Source organism: Panicum virgatum, chromosome 9K (genome assembly GCF_016808335.1).
Source record: "Panicum virgatum strain AP13 chromosome 9K, P.virgatum_v5, whole genome shotgun sequence".
Lineage (NCBI taxonomy): Eukaryota > Viridiplantae > Streptophyta > Magnoliopsida > Poales > Poaceae > Panicum > Panicum virgatum.
In genome coordinates this window covers 26,672,011-26,690,772 of record NC_053144.1, presented here as the reverse complement: position 1 = coordinate 26,690,772, position 18,762 = coordinate 26,672,011, and the positions used below count along the sequence as shown (strand labels likewise).

At 46.5% G+C, this 18,762-nt stretch overlaps 1 pseudogene; it reads left to right on the top strand.

Moving 5' to 3' along the window:
• The first annotated feature begins 103 nt into the window (after window positions 1-103).
• Window positions 104-1,191, top strand: LOC120648644 (annotated as a pseudogene).
• The last annotated feature ends 17,571 nt before the right edge of the window (window positions 1,192-18,762 follow it).

The window sequence follows — 18,762 nt, the reverse complement described above, 5'->3', positions numbered from 1 at the left end:
CGTTTCTTTTATTTTGAACCTTCCGATGCAACAAACACAACACCAGCTCACCTCTATAAATAACCCCGTAGACGATCTGATCTTTGCATAGGGAAGACAGAACAAAAAACAACCTGAGCGTTCTGTAAACACAGCATTGTTTTTCTTCATTCATCTTCCAGCTATGTATCGCGTCACCCTAATCAAGATCAAGAGTTTGCCAATGGCTTCAGACGGCGAGCTGAAACTGCTGGGCTTGTGAACTAGCCCCTTTGTGATCAGAGGGCGGCTTATGCTTAATCTGAAGGGCCTGACCTACGAGTACGTCGAGGAGGACGTCAAGAATAAGAGCGAGCTCCTCATCCGCTCGAATCCTGTTCACCAGAAGGTGCCTGTACATGCTCCTCCATGATGGCAAGCCCATCTGTGAGTCGCAGGTCATCGTGCAGTATATTGACGAAGTCTTCGGAGCCGCCGGCTATCCAATTCTACCTGCCGAACCGTCTGAGCGTGCCACGGCCCGCTTCTGGCTGCTTATGTGGATGACAAGGTGGTATATATACTGCATCAGCTAACAATTTATCCTTGGATCAATAAATAGGGAGCTCAAAAATGTAGCTTCTTTGTTTCTGTGCTTCGCACATTATAGGTTGGGTCTGCTTGGTGAACCATGTTGTTCGCCCAAAGGATCGAGGAGAAGGTGGACGGAGCGGCGCAGGCCATTGCGGCCTTGGAGACACTTGAAGGAGCCTTCCAGGATTGCTCCAAGGGGAAGGATTACTTTGGTGGAGACAAAGCTTGGATTGTGGACATTGTGCTCGGGGGCTACGTCGCTTGGTTCAATGTGTTTGAGAAGATGATTGGCGTCAGGGTCCTGGACGCGGAGAGGACTCCTCTCCTTGCTGCTTGGGCTGATCGTTTCAGGGCATTGGACGCTGCGAGGGGTATCCTGCTGGAAGATGTTGAGAAAGTCCTCGACTTCTTGAAGGCATTCTTTGGTTAGGGCCACACGCCAGCCACCTCCCATTCTAAGAGTCGAACATCCGCCGTTCGGTTCCATGGGAGTGAGAGTGCTTAATTAATTACTTTGGATGCCCCACGTTTCAAATTTCCATTCAAAATAATATATGGTCCGATCGGGCCATTGCTTGGGATTGTAAGAAAGCTTTTCAATGATTTCTCAAATGTTGTTGTTAAAGAATTGTTACTTTGCAGTGTACCGTTTTTTCACTAATCCCTCTGCCCTCTATTATATTGGTTACTTAAAGTAGCTTACGCCTCCTCTATGAACGCACAGTCGCCAACACCCTACAGTTGGCTATCGATTTGGTATTATTTCGGCCATCAACATTCTATAGAAACGAAGGGTCAATGGCAATTAGCACTATTTTGATCACCGAGTTGGTAGTACCAAGCTAGCCAGAATCTAACAAAAAATATTTTTTTTGAAACAAGCCAGGCAGAAGAGATGCCGATTATATTAAAAAAAATAGACTAGGTACCACAACAACCAACAACAACACTACCACCGGCCAAAAAGACCACACAACTCCTCTTGAACTTGCCTCAAACAACAACCGATTGGATTGGGTCGTCAACATAGTTATGCAATTCAAATTCGACTCCATACAAAAATACCACGCCGCGCCACCACTACCCAAAAAGAGGCAGACAAGCAGCCCATCTCATGAGCGCCGTCGTCCCCGACGATGTGTCATGTACTAAGTGATGGGCCGTGATACTGCATAGAAGTGGGCCTAGGAGCAAACCTCAGCCCAACTACTGGAAACTAAGGCCAGTGTACATAAGACATGAAGGAAAGCTGGAGGAGTGCATCCAAGATTGTATCCATAAACTCAAATACTCTTGCTATTGTGATTCGGAGATCTATGACCATAACAATTGGTAATCAGAGTTAGGTTCTTCGGAATCCCCCAAAATTTTCTCCAAATTGCGAGTTCTTCTGATTCCACCATTTTGTTCGCCAGATTAGATCCAAGAGCTTCTGCATTTGGGAGTGCTCTACCACCTTTCACCACCACCGACCCGGCATCTGCCACCATTGATGCCCTCTCGAAGAGGATGGATGGGTTGTTACAGAAGATGGAGGAGAGGCTTGCAAGGATGAGTACCACCCCCATGCTCGTCACGTCCTCCCCTCCATCCAAGGGGGCACCCCCGTCCTCAAGCACAGCATCGGTGCCCTCTAGTCCGACCACGGTGCAGGTCGCCACCACCGGTGCGTCAGCTTCTTCGCCGTCACCCGCGGGCACCACGATGGCTGGCGTTGGCAGCACCGACGCGCACGCACAGACGGCTCCTTCACCTACACCAGCGGGTGCCACGACGTCTGGCATTATCGGCACCAACGCGCGCTCATCGATGGCTCCTTCGCCTCCAACCGCGGCCGCCATGACGACTAGCGTTCTGTGCACCACTCACCCTCGAAGACAACTCCACTGACCTCCAAGGACGCATCCCCAGCCTCCTTTGCTGCCGGTGACACATCCACAAGGGATCGACGGAATGCTTTACAAGCCTGAAGCAAAGCGTTCTTCACATCATGGTGGCCGAGTACATGGCTGATAAGAACGATTATGTGCGTGGCATTCTTCACACTCGAGACCACTGCATCACCAAGACATCGATGAATTGGCTGAAGCAACTCGAGAGGAAGCTTGCGGCATCCTCGGCTCCGACCATAGCGCCGACCACGCCCGCCGCTACTCTGACCATTGGCCGGGGCACATCGCCAATGGCACCAGCGCCCACCCATGCCCAGTCTTCATCAAGTGCTAAAGATGGAGTCACAAGTTCCACGTTGACATCCACACAAGCAACAACTGCTTTGAGTGCAGAGGATTGGTTCCCAAGCAGATCACCCATCATGTGCTCAACGCAAATTCAGAGAACCATCATGCCAATAGTGCCCGTAATCAACTCCGCAGCACCAACAATGGATTCCATATTGGACACCAACAAGGGCAACTCATTTGAGTGTAATCAGATCAGGTACATCACCAACACCATCCCTGAATGCTCAATTGGTGTTATTCGTGATGCCGAGAAGGTGTTTGGGAGAATGATTGCTCAGAGTCCGCCACCTGCTACTTTAGCCAAGGGACAAGGGCCATCTGTTTGGAATCCTAAAAAAATTGACATTGTGCTAATACCCCCATGGTCAGTGATTTGTCTAGATGGCCCTAGTTTCAAGGGAGAGTTAGTTGACCTTAGGCATGAGTGTGATTTTACTACTCAGATTGCATGGCATGAGTGTGATTTTACTACTCAGATTGTATGGACACTTTGGCCACACCTTCAGAGGGACAGTAACACTGTGCTCAGACCATTACCTTGGCCATCCTTCAATTGTCAGATATTGGTTATGCAGTCGGAAAAGTCATTGCCAATAATGTTTTGTTATTCAGTCAGTAAGTGCAAGATGAAGTTGCACTGATGGAATTAGAGAGCTTCTTGTGCTTGGCTACATAGTTAGTGTGTGTCTATTACAAGGGTTTGAGCAACTATCTCAATGGGATAGAACATATCTTATAGTAGTTGTTCTTAATTCCATTTGGTTGAGTGAAGTCAAGATCAATACCATAGTATGCATACTGGACAGGTTCAATGCTGTTGGTGGTGGTACTGGCTTTGGACTTGGTTCACTACTATTGGAGCTTGCCAAGAGTGTTGTGGCCTTGAGATTAATTGTTTCTGCTGGGAGCACATTCTTGTCCGGTGTTTTTTGGTGTGTACAACTAAAAGGAAATGTTGGGAAGTTGCAGACTCATAGCAATGCAAAACTAGTGGTCAAGAGCAATACTTGCTTGCTAAAATTTCTGATTGCCAAGGTGATCAGCAGGAGGGTCAAGGAACTTCAATTGCTGGTATCTGAGTGCTATATTACTATACTGGAGCACCTGATCTTCATTTTCCTTGATAAGCTGGATAATGGTTGGCTAGTTGTGGAGCATGCTACAAAAAATGGCGAGTTGTTCCAGATGAACCTCACTGCTTCCTTCGTCTGCAAGCAAATGAGGATTGTTGCGATTACTCAAGGTCTTGATCCGGTGGTTGTTTACTTTTCCTCTCTCATTTGCAGATATGCTGAAGATTTGGCGCGGCTTAAGGGCAAGCCACATTTCAAGCGGAGGGGAATGTCACATACTAGGCGATGGGCCGTGATACTACATAGGAGTAGGCCTAGGAGCAGGCCTCAGCCCAACAACTGGAAACTAAGGCCAGTGTACATAAGGCAAGGAGGAAAGCTAGAGGAGGGCATTGAACATGAATTGAACCCTCTGTCTTCTTCTTTCCGTGAAGAACTCCCCCTATTGCTGTTATTGCTTCCCTAACCCTAGTTCTTCCTATCCCCTACCTAATTCCTCTCCAAGATTGTATCCATAAACTCAAATATTCTTGCTATTGTGATTCGGAGGTCTAGGACCATAACACGATGTCCCGCACCTGACCAGTTGTTGGCCGTCACAGTCCGCTCAGAGCCAAGTGGCCACCACGACTTCTCCACCACGCCGTTGTCATCCTCATATCACACAAATACGATCGCCGATCTCCCAACTCCGGCCGTACATTAGTAGAATTCAGTAGAGGAGCCCATGGCACCACACCAAAAGAGCCACCGCCACGCAAGATGCCTCTCCGAACTACCATTGCGACACCATGCACCCCAAACACCAAAAAATATGCCAAATCCAGGAACTCCGAGACAACTCCTCACCCAGGTTGGATTGGGACAAGGACCTAGGCCTCAACTCAACACATGGGGGCATCACGACATCCACTACCACACAACACTTTCGGACACCACCTTAAAGCGCACGGGTCTCTCCACCACCATCACTGGACTCCCCAAGGATCTGAGTTTGCTTTGCTGTCGAGGGTGACATAGTACCACCGAGGTGCTCCAAACCTCACCTTCATCATGCCGCAGCTAGAATCTCTCTGCATCGCCTGCGCGGACAGGAAGCCTCTAGAGACATGGCTCATCCACTACTATAAAAAACCTTTTCGAGGCGGTTGAAAATAATTTTCCGAGGCGGGCAACCCCAACCGCCTCGGAGCCAACGTCACGGTAAATGTGACATTTTCCGAGGCGGTTAGACGCCCACCTCGTTAAATCAAATAAAAAAATTAAAAAAAAGAGAAAGCCCGCCGAGCCCATCATGGGCTCGGCGAGCCCATCCATGCGTCGGATCCGCACCGCCACCACTGGTTGCGGCCTCGCCCACGCCCGCCGCCTCACCCGCGTCTAAGCCACCGCCGCGCTCGCTCCCCAACTGGATCCGCCGGTCCCGGCCTCCACCGCGCCCCCACTGGATCCGCCAGTCCCGGTCTCCCCCGCGCTGTTGGTACCTTGTAACACCACGAATAAAATCCGCAAGCGCACAGATACCGCTGTAGCTTTCACCCAGGAGTATTCCAGGGTATCGTATCCACTAAGGAACGTGAGTACACTATCTACGGGTTCAAGTTCATCCAAAGACACACACACTGGTGTAGGAGGGATATGACAGAGAGGACTTCCTAAGATTTAGAATCTATGTTTAGAGGAAGACATACTTCATCGTTATACTTCGAGCTACTGGTTTTGACTGGCTTAAACAAGCTGATAGCTCCAATAATAATGCTCTATCCAATATCCGAACGTGGAGGATTACCTCTACAAACCGTGGGACTATCAGACAATTGAGTGATATAGTCTACGCTATTCCCTACTAACTCTAGAGGCGATCAAGGTTATCCTTTTCTATCTGGAGCCCAACTGTAGAGTCAAATGCTACTCTAAGCATACACTCAACTAAGATAAGGCAGAAGAAATAACTTGCAACTAAACCCTAAGTCTAAATAAGAAGGTCTCGAACATTTACAACCGAATAAGCATCCGTTGAGGTACAAGCGGAGAAAAGAGTGCTGACAAGCCCGGCACTCCCCCTGACTTCTCCACACTCTCTTGTAGAGGTATAAATTGGAGAAGAGCGCCATTACTGGCACCCCTCCTGAGTACCTCTACTCCTAAACTCCCTAAGACAACTCTCACTCAAGTCAGAACTCAAGAGAAGATGGTGTGGAGTGTGGTGTGTTGTGTGTGTTCTCATTTGAGCCCCCTCCCCTTGTATTTATAGGAGGGAACCACCTGCCTCTTGCCCGGGAAGTGAGCCAAACCGCCATGGATAGACAACCACACGACGCCACGAGTCACTGAGAGTCGGTGGGGCCCGTGGGCCGCTACCACATGGTTGGCCGACCATGATGGTCAGCCGACCGTGGGCTGGCCCCGTTTGGCTCAGTCTTTGGTCAAAAGGCAGCTAGGTGGGCCCCCTTTTATATACATGGGTATGGGCTTATCTTAAGTTGGTTTGGGTGCTCTGGTGGTCCCGTAGATCCTCGTGAACATGTCTGATCCATCGAGAAGTTGTTGCATCAGATCAACGAGGTGTCACCTTGCTTTTGGGGTGCATTCTCCTCTCATTTCCAAGCATAAGCAACCGGCACATAAATGTACACCAACACTTGGTGAAATTTGTTAGCAATAACTCCTACCACTAGTCTTGACGCTCATCTTTCATACGCTCATGCAGGAGCTGATAGCTTGCTCTGATGGTCGGATTTGTATCTTGACGCTTGAAACCTGTTTTACCTGCATTTCTGCTTGAATTCTAATATAGTAATATTTCTAAGAGGAAACGTGAAATCGGCTCTTTCTAGATAACATCAGTAGGTATGAGACTTTATTTTGATAATTTTAAGCTCAAAATGACACTTGAAATGAGTCGTTAGCAAGCGTCAACACGTGCTTGCCGCCGGATCCGCTTTCTGTGGGGAAGAAGGGGCCGGATCCGCCTCGCCGCTGCCGAATCCTATCTCCCTGCCACCGGATCCTGCCTTCCTGCCGTCGGATCCCGCCTCCCTGCCGCTAGAGGAGTGGCCGCTGGCGTAGGTGGTGAGGAGGAGGAGGGAGTCAGATCCGCACGATGACATCCGCGGTCGGCGAGGATTGCAAGGACGGGCGGCGAGGAACGGTCGATGAGTAGTGCGAGGATGAGGAGCAGTGCGGCGGCACAAGGAGAGAGAGGAGAGGCCGGTGGGGTTGGAGAAAAATGAGAGAGAGTTAGGGTTTGTTTGAAAGGAGTACTTATATATATGTGTGTGCAACTGGGCATTTGGGCTAGCGGGCTGGGCTTGGACCATTAACCGAGGCAGACCTTTATAAGGAGTCCGCCTCCGAAAATAGATTATTAACCGAGGCGGACATTTCTAATGCGTCCGCCTCGATTAATAGATTTTGAGAGGCGGTTTTGTATAACCGCCTCGGTTAATAAAAAGTGACCGCCTCGGTTAATGTGGACCATTAACCGAGGCAGTTATTTTTCCTGCCCGCCTCCATGCACTTTTCAAAGCACCTCGGTTAAGGATTTTTGTAGTAGTGATCCCCGCTGCCTAGCTCGGATTGGGACATCAACTCAGGCCTCAACTCGGTATGTCCGGTTGGATTAGACCATCGACCAGAGCCTCTACGCACCCTGCCTGGTCGGATTGGGTCCTCAACGCAAACTGCACCAATGCAAGCAACATTTTTATTTAGGGCAAATTGCATAACTACCCTCATTTTCTACTCCAATTGCACCATTGCCCCTATTTTTTAGACTTTGCATGTTTGCCCCCATTTTTTGAATTTGGGTCGTCCGTCTACCCTCGTTTCTTAACACCATAAGTGGAGGTTGCTTGTTTAGATGAAAAACAGAGATTGGAAAAGGGAAAAAAGTGTACAATGCCCCTATTACCCTGCCTTATCTGAACAGCCGAACCTGACTCTCTCCCATTCTCCCGTGTCCTCCTTCCCTCCTTCCTTATTCCATCGCTATCGCACAACCTCCTTGGCGGCAGCGATGACTAGTGAGCAGGTCGGTGCCGGCACTCGTGTGGGACAGGATTGCGGGGGCGGTAGTGGGTAGGCGCCCTTGGTTCCCTCACGGCCATTGCGGGGGGGGGGGGGGGGGGATAGTCGCCTCACGGGGAATGATGCGCGGTGGGACATGTTTCCCTCCTTGGCAGCAACAGTGGTGAGCTGGTCGGCGCCTGCACTCCTTACAGGGTAGCACTGGGGGGGGTGGGGTGAGGGGTGGCAGGACGGGCACGGTGCTCACCTCGCGGGGGTGCACGAGTTCCTTCGCGGCCATCAGGTGGTGCGCGGCGCTTGCCTCGCGGGGGCGCGTGGTAGGAGATCGCGGCTTTGTTGGCGGCCATTATACGCCCATTTTGGCCGCCAACCATTGCCATTAATGAGGGAACTTGAAGTAGTTTGGACATAAAGTTTTATTTAAACTAATGAGTTCCACTATTTTTGTGTCCCATCATATTTTGCAAGGAATACAGGTAAAATGGTGCACAAATACCATTATTGGTGAAGTAGCAGTTGAGGCCACACAAATGAAGGTTCATTCAGACGTCTCAGTACAAATGACACTTGGACATGGTACAAAAGTTCCTCAAATCACATATTTGATAGCACCATGTCGAAGAGCTCGTCGAGATGATAAAAAATGGACACTTGGATGACCCAATTCAGAGTCCGGAAGAAAAAGTTACGCCTCCAGGAAGATCACCGACAAGGCCCTGTCAGGCCCGGCCTGGCACCTCCCTCAAAACACTCTCCACTCAATGTCATGGCCTTGGGGACTCACCAATAGTCCCCTAACACATGGGAGGCAAGCCAGAAGTGAAACTAAGACCGAAAGGCCTCATATGTCCCTGAAATGGGCTTCCAAAGTGACCAAACTAAGTATCGAGACCCAAACCAACTGGAGAAGGAACATTGTTGACGCTCCTTAGAGCCCCAATTTACATACCGTAAGCGCACGGATCGTGTAGCTTTTCCCTTAGAGTATTCCCCCAAGGTTTATCAATCCACGGAACAAGCATTGTAGTATGCTTAACTAAGCACTAATGACGTTGGTAAAAGATCTACATTGAGTGATTGAGTGTGAAATAGATCTAATCTAACCAATCTAATCTATTCTAGATTAGTTAGCAATGATAGGTGTGTGCATAAGATATGAAGAGCATTTGTCCATAGGGTCTAGGATCACTAGAGATGTAATCGCCGAGCAACAAAGAACGGATCTAATCTACCAAAGGTGTGTTCCAAGATCAAAACCTTTCCCTCTCGCATACTGTCACTACACGAGGATAATCGGTAACGAACAACAAGAGCACGATAGTTGATGTAATCTAATTAAACCATGGAAGAGCAAAGCAAACCCAAAGCCAAGTCGCGACCTATTAAGCATCAAAGCATCATCAACAAGAATCATGATAGATCAATCTCATAAAGGATTCGGCAATTACAACTCAAGATCTCCTTACAACCCCATGAACAAACGAGGATTTTACCCCACGAAGCTAGGCGAAGCGTAGTCGATCATGGTGACGAAATCTCTGGTAAGGGATGGATCCCTTGTTGTCCTCCAACTTGCAGCGGCGCCGAGGGACGATGAGGCCTCCGGTGTCGCTTTTCTCTTGTGTCTAACTCGAATGGATCTCTCGAAATCGTCTCTGGATGCTCTCCCTTTCTTGACGGCGGCTTCGGGGCATATATAGGCGGCTCTGGTCGATGGTTTTGGTAAAACACCGGCTAGGGTTGACGAGTACTTCGCGCTGAAGAAAGTTGAGGCCGATTGGGCCCTGGAATGGGCTAGGCCGGCCGGCTTAAAGGCTCCAGGCCGGCCGGCCTAGGCTCCTTCTGGCCCCTTTTGGCTCCATCTTTCGTGTGTGGGCTCTTCTCCTTATTCTTCATCTTAGCCCAGTTGTGACCCTGCATCAAAACATCTCCGAAAATGTCTAATTTTCTGCCAAAATGCAACAGGCTCCAAAATCCAAGACAAAATCGAAAATGGTCAAGTTCGGGTGCCAAGTGGCGGGTTAGTACATGAATCATCCCGAAGAAATTACCAAAACCACTCTTAATTATATAATAAAATGGGTACTTAAGGAGCGCCAACATTCCCCCCATGCTTAGCTTTTGCTCGTCCTCGAGCAAATCAAATCATCAAGTCCTTCCATGGGTTGCTCGAGAGTTCTCAAACTGCAAAATTTACTTATGCAAACAAGTCTAACAATATTTCTTCAAACAAAGGTCAGAGGGGCAGCGAGGGTAATCATATCATGGGCGTTTAAAAACTCATCCAATATTACTCCACGACTCTTACCTTTAGCCGGCAACTTGAATATTGACAACACTTGCTTTTCTTGCCATCCTCAGAGGTTTTTTTTCTTTTAGTTTTTAGAATCAAAATACCCTACAGCAAAGGTTAGACAAAAAATTCTTGCACAAGTCCTTTCATGTCTCACGATATAAGTGGCTATCCTATTATTATTTGCAAACTCTCATCTCCCAAAAGTCTCTCAAGTATAAAGTGGGGCTATAGGTGAGGCTAGCAAAGTATATACATATATTGTCAAATTAAGAAAACCTTCTAATGATTACTTACCTTCCGAGCCAATGATCATGAGAGTTTCTCCATAATGTAAGGGGTTCAAGGGTAAGAAGATTTAGAATGGTGGATATGTGCAAAGGCATACAAAAAGATTGACTTCAAGGCACAAGCGTCGTCCTCGTTGTCGGATTGCACATGGTTGGAATTGAGGATATTGTTCTGAAACAACAAGGTGATATATCTTTGCACTTCTCTAACCATAGAATCCCTTCATTTATTCTTTTCTTCTCTTCTCATACATTTTTTTCCTTTCTTTCTCCTGAATTTTTTTCTCTTTTCCGAACCTTTTCATAGGACACTTTCTATAAAACATAATAGGCAAATCTCCGAAGTGGCTCCTTGAATTTTTGGAGCCCGAGCCGAGGCCAGAGGGGCCTAGGCCGGCCCGCTCAAGGGGTGTAGGCCGGCCGGCCTGGGGCTTTCCCAGCTCGGCTTCGATCCGTCTTTCTAGTACTCCTTCCTTTCTTCATCCCAAAATTATTTTTTATACAACTCATGCGCAGGAACAGAACGTATCCTCATAATTGGGTTGTGTTCAAGGAAAAGGATAATAAATAAGATAATCTCGGATCGGGTTTTGGAATCCGGTAGACCTCATGAGTTGTTCCAATGTGGAATTCTCATTACCGAATATTGACGGGGCTAGCAATTCAGAGATGAAAAATATGGACATGATCAATGCTCGAAATTAAAACTCCCAAGAGAAAGAAATCCTAACTCAACTCAATGCACATCCAATGCTTATGGTGGAACGAATATAGCTTGTGGATGATAGGATTTTTACTCTCGACTTGTCAAGAACTTGATCAACCTTATGTTTGTATTGGTTTTATTATTTTTATGAAATTGAAGTCCTCCAAATCATGCCTTACTTGCAAGCGTAATCAAAACCAAGCGCTAGATCAAAGCTCAAGTGTGGATATTAACATGGACGAATAATTTACTAAGCTCCACAAATAAGAATTAATTTCCATGACAACGCTCATGCACAATTGCTTTAAAGAAAATAAAGTAAAACTGCATGCATATATAAAATTGCACGATCCAACAATTTAACAAAAAAAACAAAGACTCTTTTTATTTCGTTTTCATGACTCAACACTAATTTAAGACTCACTCTCACACAAACGAAATTAAAGACATGCACACGACGAACTTTCGACTAAACAAAGACTAACAAAATTCAATCTACGAGCCATCACACCTCTCCCCCATGCTTAGATTATGCGGCGCCCTCATCGCAATGATATAAAGGACGGGTGTGACGCTCGTCGGTGTTCTCAACGGCACCTAGGGCAATTACATCTAGGGCGCCCTCCTCCTCCTTGCTTTTGTAGATCTCCGACCATCCCGAATAATTTCCTTATGTTGCGGAGAAGGAAGTTGTAATCTTTTTCGGCCAAGCGCTCGATGTCGTTCATCCTTCGATCCATTGCCACGATTTGATCGTGACACCTATCGATGGTGGCGTAGAGATCCGTGATTTCATTGCGGCACTTGAAACAGCACCCGAAGTGATGGCCGCCGCGGTTGGGACCGTCATCCTTGGGCTCGTCGTCGTCCTTCTTCTTTCCCTTACCGCGATCACCTCTGGAGGGGTCGTCATCCTCCCTTCTCTCCTCTTCGGCCCACCCCGGCCAATCATCGTCGTATTCACGACCGGCGGCGCCCCATGAACCGGGGCTCATGTAGCTCTCCCAATCGTTGTCCCTCACATAGTCCTTCGGCTCCGGGGTGTGCTCGATGTAGTTTTTCCTTTTAACTCCGAGAAGGCGCAAGGAACGCCTAGGTGCGGGTGGCCCATTGTCTTGTCGCTTCTCGCCCTCGTCCTCGTCGCTAATGACGAAGACCACCCTTTGGGCTTCAGCTAGCTTCTCCTTGCGCCATAGAGGGCCCTTCCCTCCGACGCTCATCCGTGCTTGGGTATTAAATTTCTTCCGAGGGAGCTTCGCTTCACATCGCTTTGCTTCGACAAGGAGGGGCAGCGCACCGGTTGCCGAGGTGGAGCTAGGCATCTGCTGGTTTGGTGTGGGGGTGTCGTGCGCCATGCCCCCCTCCTTGATCTCCATCGCTGCAATCATGGCTCTTGCGCTTGCTGGAACGGCTATTGTCGACGTCTCTCACGAGGTGGTGGTGTAGATTGAAAAGAATGAGAGAATTGATCTAAACCGCGCCTCTATTTAAGTCCTGAAAAGACTTGGATGAGAAGTCCAATATCTTTGCATTTTTGGCATGCGAAATCTATAAGGTACGGGTTTAAAATTTCCTTATATCGTACCTACCAAAAATCGAGACCGAGACGTGCACGAGAGAGCTCAGGCCGGCCGGCCTAGGGGTGTTGGGCCGGCCGGCCCAGGGGGTTTTTCGGCCCCCTGGACTCCAACTTTTTCCGAGGTGCCCACCAACAAATTCTAAGCCTATGTTTTACTCAAAGTTCGTCAAGAATAAAAATAAAACTACGAAAATAAAATCTAAAAAAGAATATTTACAAACTTACCTTGCTTAATGTCGTTAGGCTTGACGTTCCGGTTCCTCATCCATGGTGTATATGTTGATGTAATGAAGGGGCACGACGTCGGGCTCCAAGAATACCTTTAGTCGCTGTCCATTCACCACATATTCGTTGCCTTTCGCATCCATGATTGTCACCGCTCCCGTAGGTGAAACCGAGTGTACGACGTATGGTCCGTCCCATTTTCTTTGCAATTTTCCTTTGCCAAAGAGTTTGAACCTTGAATTGTAGAGTAGGACCTTGTCTCCTTCTTTGAATTCCTTGTTTTGTAATCGCTTGTCGTACCATCTCTTCATCCTTTCTTTGTAAATTGTTGCACTATTGTACGCTTTCAATCTTAACTCCTCCAATTCGCTTATTTGGATTCTCCTTTTAATTCCAGCGGCTTCCGCATCAAAGTTCATCTCTTTCATTGCCCAATACGCCTTATGTTCTAGCTCAACCAGCAAGTGGCATGTTTTTCCATAAACAAATTGCTAAGGAGTCATACCAATCGGGGTTTTGTGTGCCGTACGATATGCCCATAGTGCATCATCTAGTCTCTTCGACCAATCTTTTCCTCCTTTTATCACGGTCTTCTTTAAAATATCCTTCAATTGCTTGTTCAAAGTTTCTGCTTGTCCGTTTGTTTGGGGGTGATAAGCCGTGGACACTCTATGTTCGATTCCCAATTTCTTCAAGCATTTACCAAAGTCTTTGCCCGTGAAGTGTGTTCCTCCATCGCTTATCAAGATTCTCGGGATGCCATATCGAGGGAAGATTACCGATTTAATCATGTGTGAGGACTCCTCTGTTGATGCCTTCCGACATGGCATAGCTTCAACCCACTTTGAAACATAGTCCACCATCACCAATATATGCTCAAACCCATGTGAGTTCACGAATGGTCCCATGAAATCGATTCCCCAAACATCAAATAGATCTATTTGCAAGTAGTAGTTCAACGGCATGGCATTCCTTTGCGAGATATTCCCCAGTCCTTTGGCATTCCGGACAAGTCGAAACAAATCTTTTCGCATCTTCATGCATCTCGGGCCAATAGAATCCGCTAGCCCATACCTTAGCTTGAGTTCTAAAGTGCCCATAATGTCCTCCATATCCCAACGAGTGACACTTTCTTAGAACTTCTTCACGTTCCTCCCTCGATATGCATCTTCTTAGGACTCCATCTTCTCCATATCTATATAAGTATGGTGGATCCCAATAGTATTTTCTTCTTTCCACGATCACTCTTTTCTTTGCATTCTTTTCCAAGTGATCTAAGGGCATCCCTTTTATTGCCCTTTTTATATCATTCATCCAACCATCTTTGTCGAGAATTCTATATAGGTGATCATCTCTCATTTGGTCCTTGATAAGGTTTTTTCCATCATCTCCATGGTACATCCTTGATAGGATGTCGGCCACAACATTTTCCGCCCATTTCTTATCCCTTATCTCCAGATCGAATTCTTGTAGCAATAGGATCCATCGAATCAAGCGTGGCTTAGCATATTTCTTGGACAAGAGATACTTGATTGCCGCGTGGTCAGTGTAAACTATCACCTTGGAATTTACTATGTATGATCTGAATTTTTCGAAGGCGAATACCACGGCAAGCAATTCTTTCTCCGTTGTTGCATAATCAACTTGGGCTTCATTGAGAGTCTTGCTTGCATAGTAGATAGCATTTACCTTCCCCTCTTTTCTTTGTCCAAGAACGGCTCCTACGGCGTAGTTGCTTGCATCACACATGATTTCAAATGGTAGATTCCAATCCAGAGGTTGCATGATAGGAGCACTTATGAGAGATTGCTTGAGTGTTCGAAAGGCGTGAAGACAATTACTATCGAAGGCGTATTCCACATTTTTTTGAGAAGTTGTGTCAATGGCTTGGTGATTTTTGAAAAATCCTTTATGACCCTCCTATAGAATCCGACATGACTGAGGAAGCTCCTCAAAGATTTGATATCTGTAGGTGGTGGCAATTTCTCCACGGTTTCTATCTTTGCTTTGTCCACCTCTATCCCTCTCTCGGAGATAACATGACCGAGGACATTTACTTCTTTCACCATGAAATGACACTTCTCCCAATTAAGCACGAGATCAACCTCTCCACATCTTTTAAGAACTTTCTCCAAATTTGCCAAGCAATTTTCAAAGCTAGTACCATGCACCGAGAAATCATCCATGAATACCTCTAAAATCTCTTCTATGAAATCTGAAAATATAACCATCATGCACCTTTGAAAAGAAGTGGGCACATTGCACAATCTAAAAGGCATCCTCCGATATGCAAAAGTTCCATAAGGGCAAGTAAATGTGGTCTTATGTTGATCATCCGGATGGATCGGTATTTGGAAGAATCCCGAGTATCCATCAAGGTAACAAAAGTGTGAATGCTTTGCCAACCTTTCTAGCATCTCGTCATTGAATGGTAGTGGAAAATGATCCTTCCTCGTTGCCTTATTCAATTTTCTATAATCAATGCACATCCTCCATCCCGTGATGGTTCTTTGCGGTATCAATTGCTCCTTCTCATTTTTCACAACCGTGAGTCCTCCTTTCTTTGGAACGCAATGCACGGGGCTTACCCATTCACTATGTGGCACGGGGTATATTATTCCGGCATTCAACAATTTGATAACCTCCTTCTTCACCACATCACGCATAGCATGGCTCAACCTTCTTTGATGCTCTACGACCAGCTTGTATTGCTCCTCGAGTTGTATACGATGTGTGCAAAAAGCGGGGCTAATACCTTTCAAGTCATTAATCGAGTAGCCGATCACCTTTTTGTGCTTCTTCAATAAATTCAGCAACTTCTCCGTCTCTTCCGGGCTTAATTCGTCGCTAACAATCACCGGGAAAAGTCTTGCCATCTCCCAAGAATTCATATTTCAATCCCTTGGGGAGCGGCTTCATCTCAACATCAGGCGCACCATCTCCTTCTTGATCTAACTCTCCAATGTCTTCAAATTTTTCTTCCTCCAAATTCCCGTGTTGCGGCTTCAACTCTTCCATTATTTACACTAGTTCTCCATCTTGATCATCTTGAGCGTCCCCATTCTCCAAAGCGCGTTGGAGAGGATCCCTGAAAGAATCAATGAAACGAATGCTCTCTACCCCTTCGTTATCAAGAGGTAGAGGTGAAGCACGAGACGGTTTTAAATGAAATTTGAAAGTGTGCTTCTCTCCATCTAGATCAAAAGTGACAATCCCTTTTCCAACATCTAGAATAACATTTACTAATTTGAGAAAGGATTTTCCAAGGATTATACTTTCATGTTCATCATCACTAGCATTAATCACAAAAAAGTCGGTAGGAATATCTTTACCCGCTATAGCAACATTTAGATTTCTAAGCACTCCTAGCGGTTTGATTAATCTACCATCTTCAATGATCAATTTAATGATTATAGCATCTAGGTTCGGTATTTCGTTAAAAAGCCCAACATAAACCTTGGAACTCATCACACTAACATGGGCACTAACGTCACATAGAACATTGCAACATTTTACTCCGTTTATCATGCAATCAACACGTGGTGTGGGTGATGGATTACCTTTGCCTTGATTGCTTCCAATCGCATATACTTGGGCTATGTGCGCGTAGGGTGATGATTCCGATTTCACTCCCATGATCCTTTTGACCTCCAGCACTTCGTCCAAGTCAATCTCTTCCTCTTTTTCTTCAAAAAGTTTCCGAATAATATCACCGGCCGATTCCTTGCCAAATGTATATCCCGTGTGATTATCCGATGGAAAGTCTTCCGCTAGCACCTTCGCCATTCCTCGTTGATTTGGATGCGGTCTTGCTTTGACGAACAATCTTCCGAAGTCAATTGGTATCCAATCCATTTTCTCGAATTCCCTTAGCGATTTGGCGGTGCCCAAGGTTCTTCCTTTCTTTTCCGGGTCGTCTTTCGTTGCACTCCGGATCGATGCTTCTTCATCGTGGTTTGTCTCTATGACTTTCCCATGCTTCGGTTGTTCTTCCCTCACTTCCGATGTCTCTTTTCTGAAAATTCCAGCAAGCACCTGCACTTGAGATTCTTCCTCGGAGCTTGCCGAACATCATTTTTCCAAATCTCTTCGCATGGCCGCACGCTTGCTTATTTTTTGTAGGAGTTGGGCGGCTTCCGTGATTGTTTTCTCCATGAGATCTCCTCCTGCACACATTTGAACAAATTGCATGCACTCGGGGGTTAGGGAAAAATAAAAGGTATGCAAGAGTACATCACCGGAAAATCCGAGCTTCGGTCCTTGTTCAATCAATCCATTGAATCTATCCCATGCTTGATCTATCCCTTCTTTTTCTCCTTGCGCGAAGTTGATCACTTGCTTCCGAATATGTTGAACCTTGCTTAACGGAAAGAACCGCTCGCAAAATTTCTTCATCAAGTCATCCCAATTTCCTTTTACCTCGAAGGATGCAAGTGCAAACCATATTCTCGCTTCTTCCGCAAGTGAGTATGGGAAAAGATTCCATCTAAACCAAGATAGCGGAACTCCGTCTTGTTGTACCGTGTTGCATAGCATTGTGAACCACTTGATATGTCTATATGGGTTGTCCATCTCATCTCCTCTAAAGGGGTTTGCCGCCGCCATCTTGATGATTTGAGGTATGATCTCGTACTCGGTGGCTCGCAACACCGAATCTGATTTTTGCTTGTCGAAGTCCTCCAATTGCGGGCTTGCATAATCCCTTAGTGATTTTTCTCCTTCCTCCATGTGTTGAATGAGAAGGGCCATCTAGACAATCAAAACAAAAACAAAAACAAAAATTTTCTAGGGAAAAGGTTAGGTGTTAGTAACCAACAAAATTAATACAAAGTTAAACGTAGCAAAATCGCTTGTTCCCGGCAACGGCGCCAGAAAAGCTTGTTGACGCTCCTTAGAGCCCCAATTTACGTACCGCAAGCGCACAGATCGTGTAGCTTTTCCCTTAGAGTATTCCCCCAAGGTTTATCAATCCACGGAACAAGCGTTCTGCTATGCTTAACTAAGCACTAATGGCATTGGTAAAAGATCTATATTGAGTGATTGAGTGTGAAATAGATCTAATCTAACCAATCTAATCTAATCTAGATTAGTGAGCAATGATAGGTGTGTGCACAAGATATGAAGAGCATTTGTCCATAGGGTCTAGGATCACTAGATATGTAATCGCCGAGCAACAAAGAACGGATCTAATCTACCAAAGGTGTGTTCCAAGATCAAAACCTTTCCCTCCCGCATACTGTCACTACACGAGGATAATCGGTAACGAACAACAAGAGCATGATAGTTGATGTAATCTAAGTAAATCATGCAAGAGCAAAGCAAACCCAAAGCCAAGTCGCGACCTATTAAGCATCAAAGCATCATCAACAAGAATCATGATAGATCAATCTCATAAAGGATTCGGCAATTACAACTCAAGATCTCCTTACAACCCCATGAACAAATGAGGACTTTACCCCATGAAGCTAGGCGAAGCGTAGTCGATCATGGTGACGAAATCTCCGTCAAGTGATGGATCCCTTGCTGTCCTCCAACTTGCAGCGGCGCTGAGGGATGATAAGGCCTCCGGTGTCGCCTTTCTCTTGTGTCTAACTCGAATGGATCTCTCGAAATCATCTCTGGATGCTCTCCCTTTCTTGATGGCGGCTTCGGGGCATATATAGGCGGCTCTGGTCGATGGTTTTGGTAAAACACCAGCTAGGGTTGACGAGTACTTCATGCTGAAGAAAGTTGAGGCCGATTGGGCCCTGGAATGGGCTAGGCTGGCCGGCT